Consider the following 12,384-nt stretch of genomic DNA (forward strand, 5'->3'; position numbering starts at 1 on the left):
TCAGATTTAGGTTTAAGCCCTTACATTAGATGAAATCAACTAATATGTGTAGTGCTTATATCGTAGGCACAATGCTACATAGTGAACCATTATTTTACTTTCACTACATCACCAATTGAAGTTAGGGTACAAAGGCAATGGGAAAGAATTTCTCAAATTTACCAAGAAAAGTTCAAACAATTGCAGAATCAGAAACTCAGTCCAACACTTATCTTCTTAGCATTTCAGTGCCCTGAGTAGGTTGGACATTTCTGTTATTAATTGTTTAAAATTGTGCATTTTCCTATTTTGTTTAGTTTAAATTAACACATGGATTATGTCCTGATATTAGGATTTGAATACTTGAATCAGATGTCAGTGGCTTATGCCTGTAATCCTAGCTACTCAGGAAGCTGATATCTGAGGATTGTGATTCAAAGCCAGCATGCTCTGAAAACTCCATGAGACTCTTGTTTTCAATCACCAAAAACCTGGAGGTGGAGCTGTGGTTCCTGTGATAGAGTGCTAGCCTTGAGCAAATTCCTCAGGGACAGTACCCAGGCTGTGACCTCAAGACACAGGAAATGCACAAAGAAAAGACTTGAATGTTTGCTTTAACATTTGTTCTTCTACTGTATTCTATGCTTTACATGCACAATGTCCTTGGTATTCTTTAATTCTAAGATCCAACCCTGACTGTCTAAAAAGTCACTCCTCCTCCTCCTCTTCTTCTTCTTCTTCTTCTTCTTCTTCTTCTTCTTCTTCTTCTTCTTCTTCTTCTTCTTCTTCTTCTTCTTCTTCTTCTTTTTCTTCTTCATCTGTTTCCTTGTGATGGGTTTTGAACTGCAGTTTTAATCCTAATACTAGACCACTGGAGCCACACATCCAGTAAGTCCTTTTTGCTGGTTAATTGGAGATGAAGATTTTAGGTTAGTGTGTCAGGGATGGATCCAAAATTGTCAGTGCTGGCTCCAAACTTGGTCTTGCTCAACCATAATTTTCCTGATTTTAGACTGCAGAGTAACTAGGATCATAAGAATGAACAACCAGGGTCTGGTCAAAGTTATATATTATGGGATGTAGCTCCATGGCAAAGTGCTTTCCAAGTAAGTGCAATATCCTGGGTTTGATCCCCAGTACCAAAAAAAAAAAAAAGACCCAAAGAACTCATTTCTTTAGCAGTTCATTTATGTGTTCTTCCTTTTTTTACCTCTCCCTTCATCCTCCCATCTCCTAAATATCAGTATATACTTACTGAGATCCATTTCCTTTCCAACACACTGGAATCTGTAGCACCTTGTAGACAAGTAGATAGAGTGACCCTGGAGTTTGAGTGTTTTATTTGAGTAAAATATTGCTTTGTATATTGCTTTATTGGTTAATGAGATTTTCTTCTCAATAGTTGTCGCACTGAAGGAATCTGTTTTGATCAAAAAGCACTGACAAAGAAACAGGACTTTGAGAATGGAAGTATGTGTTCTTATAACACATTATTTTCTCCGGCTTTTAGAAAACAGAATAGGCTTACCAGAAATTATTTGGGTCAATACATGCTGTCTGTATTTGCATACCATGATAGTTTATAAAACAAATATCCTAAATTTATTTCTATAAAATTGAATGACGTACTACTCTGGACAAAACTATTTCTATGCCCCTTGTTTAAGCTGGCAAATTACTCTTTAAGATCTTACTTGCTTCCCAAGAAGATGGTTGTAGAGGCAGAATGCTCTCTGAAAGAAGCCAGATTGGTTTGAATTTTGATTCCTATTCTTTTTTTTTTTTTTGCCAGTCCTGGGCCTTGAACTCAGGGCCTGAGCACTGTCCCTGGCTTCTTTTTGCTCAAGGCTAGCACTCTGCCACATGAGCCACAGTGCCACATAAGCCACAGTGCCACTTCTGGGCTTTTCTATATATGTGGTTCTAGGGAATCAAACCCAGGGCTTCATGTATGTGAGGCAAGCACTCTTGCCACTAGGCCATATCCTCAGCTCTGATTCCTATTCTTTGAATCAACATGACCTTGGACAAGAAATACTGAATTTTATGAGTTCCACTATGCTTTTCTTAAATAAGACATGGAAATCTTCACTACCTATCTTTTTTGTTGTTGTTTTTGGTTGTGGGGATGGAAATCAAGGTCTGGCCACTGTCCCTGCATTCTGTTGCTCAAGACTAGCACTTTGAGCCACAGCTCAACTTCCAGTTATTGGATGGTCAACTGGAGTTTAGTCTCAGGAAGACTTTTCTGCCTTGACTGGCTTTCAAATGCAATCCTCAGATATCAGACTTTTGAGTAGCTAGAATTACAGGCCTGAGCCACCAGCATTCTGCTACTATGTATCTTGCAATGATTACACGAATTAAATATATTGTTTTCTGAAATATCAAGTATATTTAACAACACTCATTCTGTCACTTTCCCCTACCTCCTCCCTCCATTCCATCTCCAATCAATTTTGTTTCATCATTCCATCTTCACACATGTATATAAGTATTCAGATGTTATCCCTCTTCCCTCTGATCACCCTCCCCTAGTAGTATTCATATCCCTATTTCTGTGCATGTTAGTTGTTCAAAAAGTGTTCACTATTGCATGTCACACATTCAGGTATAGTAATTTAATCATTTGGAAACCATGTTTGGTGAAAATGTCATTAGCTTGATTTTAAATTAATTTTACACAACCCCAACAGCTATGTTCACCAAATCTCACTCACTACATATACCCACAGGAGGAGTATCCTTTCCTTCTTGTATGGGGCAAAGTGCTCAGGGAGAAATTTGTCTTCCCTCACCTTCCATGGGTCAGATTCCACCCTGTCTGTTCACTGCGCACCTGTAGATTGGACAGCCACCTCCAGAGGAGTCACCTCCCTCACTTCCCACTCACTCCCTTCTCCCTTTTCCTTCCCTCTCCCTCACCACCATCATAGAGCACATACAACACATGTTGAAACATTGACACACTGGGTTTATTTTCATCACACAGTGTCCCTTTATAAAGGAAGAGGGGAGACGAATTCTTCATGGCCAGGAATGTATAACTGTTGCAGACGATTGTGAGGTACGTCCCTGGCCTGGTTGTCTCTCGAAGTAGATCTTCATTGGCCCTCTTCCTTTCTTGGTTCTGGAGGCGGCTTATTTGTTCTTCATCCCACGCCGGCCACGGCTCTTGAGACCCTTCCGGGTTGATCTCCGGAACTGGAAGGACAACAACAGGGAGTTGTTAGAAAGGCATTGATGGAGAGAAGACAGTGGAAGGGAGATGGGAACAGGGAATTCACAAGAAAGGTCAGGGCTGGGAACATTTTGGGCCAGGGAAGCACAGGGAGGATCTTGGGGAAGAAGTGAAAGGGAAGGAGAGAGGACCTGGGGTCAGTCACCTTACCTTTCCTTTATACCCAGGTCTACAAAAGACCCTTTTCTTGGTTTTTCCGTGCTTGTTTGATTTCGCCTTCTTGGGCGAAGTCCTCTTGCTGGTGACAGGAGCAGTCGGCCATCCCTGCAATATGATTCTGCTCATCTTGTCTCCTTCGCTACCTGAAGCTGTCTGACCTTCAGGCCTTGGTACGTTCAAATTTATACCCACCCAGGGCAGCGTTGCCATGACCTTAGTCATTGTTACATCAGCAGGCCAGTGCTCCAGCCAATCAGTGGCCAGGGAAGGGCTTACACTTCACAAAGCACCTCCCTGACTATTGGGGTTGGGGGAGGGGCAAGAATTTCTAGTTGTTGAGAGGCTTTCCTTTAGTGTTGTTTAAGATCCTAATACAGCCCTAGGCTGGTGGATCATCCCTGTAAACCTAGCTACTCAGGAGGCTGAGAGCTGAGGATCACAGTTTACAGCAAGCCCAGGCAGAAAAGTCCATGAGAATCTTCTTTCCAATTAACCAACAAACGCCAGAAATAGACCTGTGACTCAAGCTGTAGAGCAATAAAGGTCAGGGACAGCTCCCAGGTCCTGAGTTCAAGCCTGACGAACAGCACACATACACAGGAGCCTTCTAAAGGAACCTGTTGTCTTTCTCATCTCCTCTTATCAATTCTAGTATGTCAATTGGCACAGAATTTCTCTTCCACAGGTTTCCCGACACTAGCTCCATTTTTTAGTTTTTCATTATTTGTATCATTTTTTTCCTTTAGATTAAGTAACTACATAAATTTCACAGTACACAGTTTTGATAAGGGTCTGTTATCAAAGGAATGAGACTGACACAAAGTGAAAGTCAAGCAAAGCTTTATTCCGTGCCAAGCATCAAGAATCATACTGACCGGTCAGGGCTGTGTCTAAGGAGAAAGGGCAGCCCCAACTAGTCTTTTCTTTTTTAATTTTTATTGTCAAACTGATGATCAGAGAGGTTACAGTTTCATATGTTTGGCATTGGATACATTTCTTGTACTGTTTGTTATCTCCTCCCTCATTCCCTCTTCCCCCTCCCCCTTTCCCTTTCCCCCCATTAGTTAGTTGTTCAGTTGATTTACACCAAACAGTTCTGCAAGTATTGCTTTTGTAGTTATTTGTCTTTTAACCGTGTGCCTCTCGATTTTGGTATTCCCTTTCAGTTTCCTAGTTCTAATACCAGTATACACGATTTCCAATGTACTCAGATAAGATACAGTGATAGTGCAGGTACAACCACAGGAAGGGGATAGAACAGGGTCATCAATAATAGAAGCTACAGTTTCACCTCACATGTTGAAAGTAATTACAACAGTGATAAAACAGTCATTTCCATCACATGGAGTACATTTCACTTAGCATCATCTTATATGTTCATAAGGGTACAGTTATTGGGCTCTTGTGATCCTCTGCTGTGACTAGCCTAAACCTGTGTTAATTATTCCCTATGAGGGAGACCATAGAGTCCATATTTCTTTGGGTCTGGCTCACTTCACTTAGTATAATTTTGTCAAAGTCCTTCCATTTCCTTATGAATGGGGCAATGTCGTTATAAAAAGAGACTTCTCTGATGAGGAAATGAGAATGGCCAAGAGACATATGAAGAAGTGTTCTACATCACTGGCCATAAAAGAAATGCAAATCAAAACAACATTGAGATTCCATCTCACCCCAGTAAGAATGTCCTATATCAAGAAAACTAACAATGACAAATGTTGGAGGGGATGTGGCCTAAAGGGAACCCTACTTCATTGTTGGTGGGAATGTTAAATGGTTCAGCCACTCTGGCAAGCAGTATGGAGATTCCTCAGAAGGCTAAACATAGAGCTCCCCTATGACCCAGCAGCCCCACTTTTGGGCATCTACCCAAAAGACCACAAACAAGAACACACTAAAGCCACCAGCACAACAATGTTCATCATAGCACAATTTGTCATAGCTAGAATATGGAACCAACCCAGATGCCCCTCAGTAGATGAATGGTTCAGCCCCGCCTAGTCTTACAGGCTACTTTTATAGGGGAGGCTACAAGCTGCAGGGGGAGGATTATGGGATGCAAGGCATGTAACTGTTAAGAACTGGATCTTATTATTATTAGTCACTGTCAGGGAGGTTACATGTGTGCTCTTTGCTGATTGGGCGCCTCCACCTGATCTGGCTTGCCAGTGTTTAGTTATCAGGAATTAGTAGACCACATTGTAATGGCTTCCAGGACTTGTTTTTCTGAGCAAGTTTTATCAGGATTGTATCAGCTAGGGTTACATTAGCTCAAGAACAAAATGCCCCACAATATGTCTTTTATTCTAAAATAGAGTTGCTAGAGCTATGATAGTTGTGTTAGGTCCTTACAAGTTTAACCTTCCCATCGATGGACATTGTTATTATAATCTACAATGCTTACGAACTCTACGAACATTTACAGTAAAACATTTTTTTCCAGATTAGGTGATACGTACATTTTTTTGTTTTTGCTTAGTATCATCTGTTCCCTCTTTTTTTCCCCCTCATTTCCTCCCTTCCAACACCGCCTTTGAGTTGCTTAGTTCCCTTTCATAAATGTCCATTGCAGCTGTTGGGCCCCCTCTACTGTATTTTTTCACCCCCTTTCCATTCATTCTGTGCCCTCCTCCCATCTTTCCTCAGGTGTGCGTGTGTATACACCACATGTGAGCCAAAGAATGAAAGTCTTCGAAATACAAGAAGCGGTTCTTTGTCTCCTTATCTTTGGAGTTCTTTTCACTCTTAGGTGCTTAGGTCTTACTTTTTGGTGCATTTCTCTCAAGACTGTAGAGAAAAGACTGCATATTTAATTGATTTTTCTGCCTTAGAATTCATTATAAAATTGCTTATTTTACTTTTTATACTTTATTAGTGTTCTTAAATGTTTACTAAAGCCTTTATTGGTTATTCATCCATTGTAATTACATTTACTCATTCATATAAGGGATTCTTGTTTTCACCACGGTGGTGGGTAAATGGAGAATGTTTAATCTCAATGTCTTCTTTATGAATCAGGGAAAAATACATTTCCTCTTTAAAGAAACAAGCTCAGACCAATTAAATAATTTGTTCAAGTCTATATGTCAGAGTCAAAGTCCATGTTTTTTTGAAGATAAAGCATTGTTTCTACAACTGTCATCACCCTTCAAGTGATAGAACTGCACCATTCACCCCTCAATTTGGAATTCTCTGGGTAGAGAATAGAAAAATAATTTATACATACAAAAGTATTTTGTGTAGTTTTATAAACATTTTCTGTATTTTAAACACTAGCCTGATAATATTTTATGTCAAGTATTTAGTATTTGCATCATTGTCATTTGACAATTGATTTTACTTCCATGTAGTGTTTTTCTATTTAGTGTAACTCCAACAATTAAATTAGCTAGATGATGCTCGTTGTGACTAGAGTGACACAGAATTTCAATATCATTTTGATTTGCATTCCTTTTAGAGGCAGGGATGTATTCCTCCTCTTTATTGGGCATTTATACTTGTTCTTTAGAGAACTGTCCGTTAGCTTCTACCTAGAAAAGAAAACAGTCATTACACCAAAGATAATCTTCAGGAGAAAAAATATGTTTGCCCTATATTCTGAAAGAGATTAATAATCTAAATACACAGAAAATTTAAACAATTGAACTGAAAATCATGACCCCAATTAATAGATGGGCAGTCAAACTACTTGGTTAGTCTGAACTTTTAAAACAATAGTGGCAGAAGTATAGTAGGACTCCTAATAGTAGTAAATTTTACTCTCCTAAGCATTATCAATATTATATCTGACCGAAGGGCAAGAGGATTGACTTAAGATGTTATGCTTTTATGCATTTCCAAATGCCTTCTCAAATTGCCTCATGTGTTTTTCATGTAATTTCTCTGGCAAATGAATAAATTAAGGAATTGGTAAATTAAAAACTCATACAAATCACTTGACTGGGTGTGTGTTGCCCTAACTAAAAAATCTGAAAATTCCATAATGATGTAAAGTTTTAAATTTGTGAGGTTTCAGATTTCCTACTAAAAGTTGCCCACAAATCATAAATTGCTTTGTTAAATACCACTGTATTCTCTGCGAGATTGAAAGCCAAAAATGCAATCTAATTGAAAGCCAAAAATGCAATCTGAAGGTAGTGATGAATAGATTAAAGTTGGCTATTTGAGGAATGGTTTATAGACATCAATGGGATTCTAACATCAAAGACTTAATATCTCTCATTTTGTCACGGGAAAACTACATGGGTATGGAAACGAAAATATTTGTTGATTTATTAAACTTTATCTTAGTTTTAAATTATATGTTTGCTTAGGATTGTGTCAAACTTAAGCAAAACGTTACTACTTGGGAAAACAGGGTACATAATACATCAGATCATACTGTATATTTTTGCAACTTCTTATGAACATAGCATCACACTATAATCCTTACAATCTTGTTCTATTTAGTAATTAATTCATTGCTTTTGTCAGCAATTTTAGTATGTTCTATTGAACTGGAATTGGAATTTAATATTTAAAGAACTGAGTGTGACCAAAAAAAAAAAAACAAGAAATCACAGCCATAGATCCATAGATGAAAGGTAAACTTTAAAAGTTAATAAACTGAAAAATAACATCAAACTAAAGGGAGTACAAGACACTGGCATGGGTTAGGCATGTGTATGTCTGTAAGTCATTGATTAGAGACCTTGCAAAAAAAGTGATGTTATTCATAGGTTAGTCAAATGTATCAGACTTCTTTAACTCTAACAGTTTCATTTTGTTACCAAACACTGTTTACACCAGAGAATATCAGGTGGTTTGACCACTAGTATACTAGTTAAGCAAGATCCTTACAAGAACTCCAACATAAATCTAGAATGCTCTGTTTACCTGTATTTGGCCCTGCTTATTTCTTCTCCTTGTTCCATTAAACTACATTCATTCATGATCTTCTGCCTCTAAATTGCTTTTTTCAAAAGTTATTATTTCCATTTCCTTCACTCTTATTCATGTTGATTACCAGTCTCCATTTTGATAGGAAAAGTCCTAAATGCCTTCATCCAGGACCCTGAATACATGGTTCTATACTGTAAATTTCCATCTTGATTTCCTTGATCTGAACATTAATCTCATGGTGATGTTCTTTCTCTCCACTCTTTATCAAAATTTACCAATTTAGTATTTTGTCTAAATGGAACAATTTCTGTTTCCCCCTGCACCTTATGGATATAGATAAATGTTGTATCTAATCCCTGCTATTCTCCAAACGATAGACGTCTACTCTGAAATATGTGATTTTTCACCCAAATCTCATACTAATATTGCAAAGCTGTTTTATTCTGTTCCACTGTACTGAGATACATTTGTCTTTAATGCCAATAATGGTTACTTTTAATCAATAAAGATTGTGAAATGAAGATTAAATAAAAGTGTTTTCATTTCTGAACTATTTTTATATTGATTGTCTCAGCTCTTCAAGCTCTCAGTCTATTCTCCAATCCTCCATTTTCCCCCCTCCCAAAAATTTATGCTGACAATGTCACCTTTCTTTTCGTTTTCTCCCTCTAACTTACTTTATAATGTTGCCTTATTCTTTGCTTCATTGATTCTGAAATGAAGATCATAATGTCTTTTCGTTGCTAAAATATCTTTTTGATTATTTATCCTAACATACCTCACTAATTATCAATTCTGCAACTCATCCCTGAGTTACTTGCAATTATAGGTGAATAGAATCTTGAGCAATTACTTTGGATGCAAGTATCATATACATGTTCATAGCACACATGGCTCAATTAGGTGTACCTAAATAGCATATATATATATATATATATATATGATTTACACTTTTACTTTGTAGTGTTATTTTAAAAACCACTCTTTCTATTGTCACAGATTGACCTTGAACTCATGATCCTCCTGCATAAAATGACCTAGGGCTGGGGTTGCAAGCATATATCACCTAAATTTATAGGTCTATAAGGATAGCTCAATAGTACTAATTGATTTGGATGATCCTTTGTACTCATAAATTTTTAATTTTAATGAGTTAAAAATAGAGAAAGCCAGTCAATGAGGCTCATATCTGTAATCCTATCTAATCAGGAGGCTGAGATCTGAGGATCACAGTCCAAAGTCAGCCTGGGCAGGAACGTCTATGAGACTCTTATCTCCAATAAGCTACTCTTAAAAAGCTGAAAGTGGTGCTGTGGCTCAAGTGATAGAGTGGTAGCCTTGAAGACCAATAGGCTCAGGGACAGTGCCCAGGCTCTGAGATCAAGGAACAGTAATTGCAAAAAACAAACCCAAAACAAAACAAAACACGAATTTTGTACTGTAATCTCTTAAGGACCAATTATTTATAATATTTTTACAACTCATTGCGATTCAAATAGTAGTTTATGGAGACAAAATTTTTCTTAGATGAATTGGAGTATTAATTTAGGAATGTATATTTTGCAATTTCCCCACCTTTATTTCTGATCCAGTGAAAGTAAGATATACTACTAGAATATAATTCATTATCTAGATAGAAAATGAAAGGTCATTGTTTTGAATTAAGCTTAAAATATTGAATAGATGGATAATTTATACTCTGTTGAATTATGAAAGTAGAATATATTTGAGATATTAAGATAAATACATCCATGGGTCAGTCTCCATATGTATAGGACATTACTTTATTTTGACACAGCGCAGATACTAGGGCCCTGAAAGTACTTGTGATACTAAGTGATCCATTATATTTTGCATTTCCATTTTTAGGACATAACCTTAAAAATGTTTTCTTGGTGCAAAGACTTCCATACAATAGGGATAATAATGATAAAGAACTCTATCCTGTATAGCTCCAAAACTGTGCTCAAATACTACTCATTCTTTGTTGCTGTTTGTTCTGGAATCCTCTTTATTTGGATACAGAATGACATTTTCTCTTACCTCTGTGTTCCTGTAACACTCCATTATTTTTTAGTATAGTGTCAAATGGATTTCAATATTTTAATTTATTATAGGTTCATCCTATTTAGTAATCATGCAGAGCTAGTTCCATGTTCTGTTCAGCTTCATATCTTCTTACCTAATACATTGCTTGTTACCAAGTAGAAAGCTAACATATACTGATAGAATAAACAAGTGAACAAATGGATAGGAAAAGACAGTCTATGTATCATTGCAAATTTCTTTTCATGATAAATCATATTCATGTGATGATATCTCTGATAATTAGAAATATTGAGTAACTTGAGAAATCCAAGGACTTCTTAGCTTCTGCAAATAAAAGATACCTAAACAAATAATAAAATCTATACTAATTTCTCAGTCATAAATCATTTAAACTGACCTTGAAGACATGCCTCCCAATATGATTAGGACTGTTATTTCATGCTAATTTATTATTGATTCACCCAATTATAAACAAAACTAACACAAAAGATAGAATATGATAACAAGTTCTAATAGGATACCTTTGAAAATGTGATATATTATAATATCAGTTTCCTTTTGACTTTCTAAAACTAGACTTACATTTGAGACTGTTTTATTTATATAAAATGGTTAATACTATTAATAGTTGCTGTGGTAAATTCACAATTGGAAAATATTGTGTCTTCTGCTTAGAGAATTTCAGCTGAACTTGTGAATTATATATTAACTGGTAATATAAAAATATAAGTTAGTTGTTTATCTATTTAAAATAGTGCCTTTCTTTTTGACAAAGAAAATAAAAGTACCACTGAATACAAGTAATAAAATACTTTAGAACTAACTGGAAGGTGACCTAGGTGAAATGAGAATACAGTATAGGTCATTTCTCCAATTTGGTGCTTGAAGACAGTTCTAAACCCTTTATGTTATTCATTGTATGAAATGCTCACATATTATCTACTTATTAATTATAAAGGCTAAACATGGAAATTGGTTACCTATTGAAAGTTTGCCTTATCTAAGAATAGTATCAGAGATTGGCCAGTAAATTTATTTAATGATTGTGGATTAGCATAAATATAACTTTTGATTTTTAAATAAAACGTGAATCACCTCACTTCCTCTACTATTAATATTGGCAATATACAATAGACATATGAAATATTTCTAGGATATATTTTAATTTATACAATAAGATGACCTATATTAAAATTATTTCAAGTGTAAATATTCCATTAAAAAGGTGAGAAACAAAACTATCCCATAGCAATATTTTTCATAACTGACAGGTCATATCTATGTCTCCTCAGCAGTCCTCTGAGAAGTTTTTGGCTAACCTATATTCTAAGTCTGATGCCAACAGAAGAAAAAGTTAAATCTCTTTATATTATTTTTTTCTTCATCATATTTATTTTAATTTTCTTTGTAATGAACTAGACCATCATTTCCAACATTATTTTATGGAAGAACATATTTAAAAACATTAAAATTCAGATTAAGGAGAAGGAGGGGAGAGAGAAGAAAGAAGGAAAACAATATCAAGAAAATTTTTATTTCTCTGAGTTAAAAAAGTAAAACAGGTTCTGAAACAGGACAGACAAATGATAAGACAGAAATCATGTAATTTTGAATAAATATCAGAAGGGCTAAACCCAAGGATGAGAAATATATAAGGGAAAATGAAGATCTAAAATTCAACTATTGTCCCTGTGTTTCAGGTGAACCCAGATACATCTCCATATTTTAGAATAATAGCAATCATCTAAAACTGTCCAATGGTTAGAGTTTGCTAGATGATATGTATTCTCGCAGCTCAGATGAAAATTACCATTTTGATTCATTATTTTCTGCGTGGGAAATAGGAAATGCTTCTCTTTTTCATTTCTTCCTAATTTGGCCTATTGTACATCTTTGCTAAAATCTTTCACCTTGTGAGACTTCTTTTTTGTGAGGCACAAGGAAATGCTTTTCATAAGTAGATTTAAAGGATCATGTAAGTTAGAATAGAAATTGGTAAGCTAACTATAGTAAGATTAAATTAAATTCTAACGCTATCACTGTTTCTCACTGGCTCTCCATACCAGATACCTAGT

This window comes from Perognathus longimembris, chromosome 28 (assembly GCF_023159225.1).
Source record: "Perognathus longimembris pacificus isolate PPM17 chromosome 28, ASM2315922v1, whole genome shotgun sequence".
Classification (NCBI taxonomy): Eukaryota; Metazoa; Chordata; class Mammalia; order Rodentia; family Heteromyidae; genus Perognathus; species Perognathus longimembris.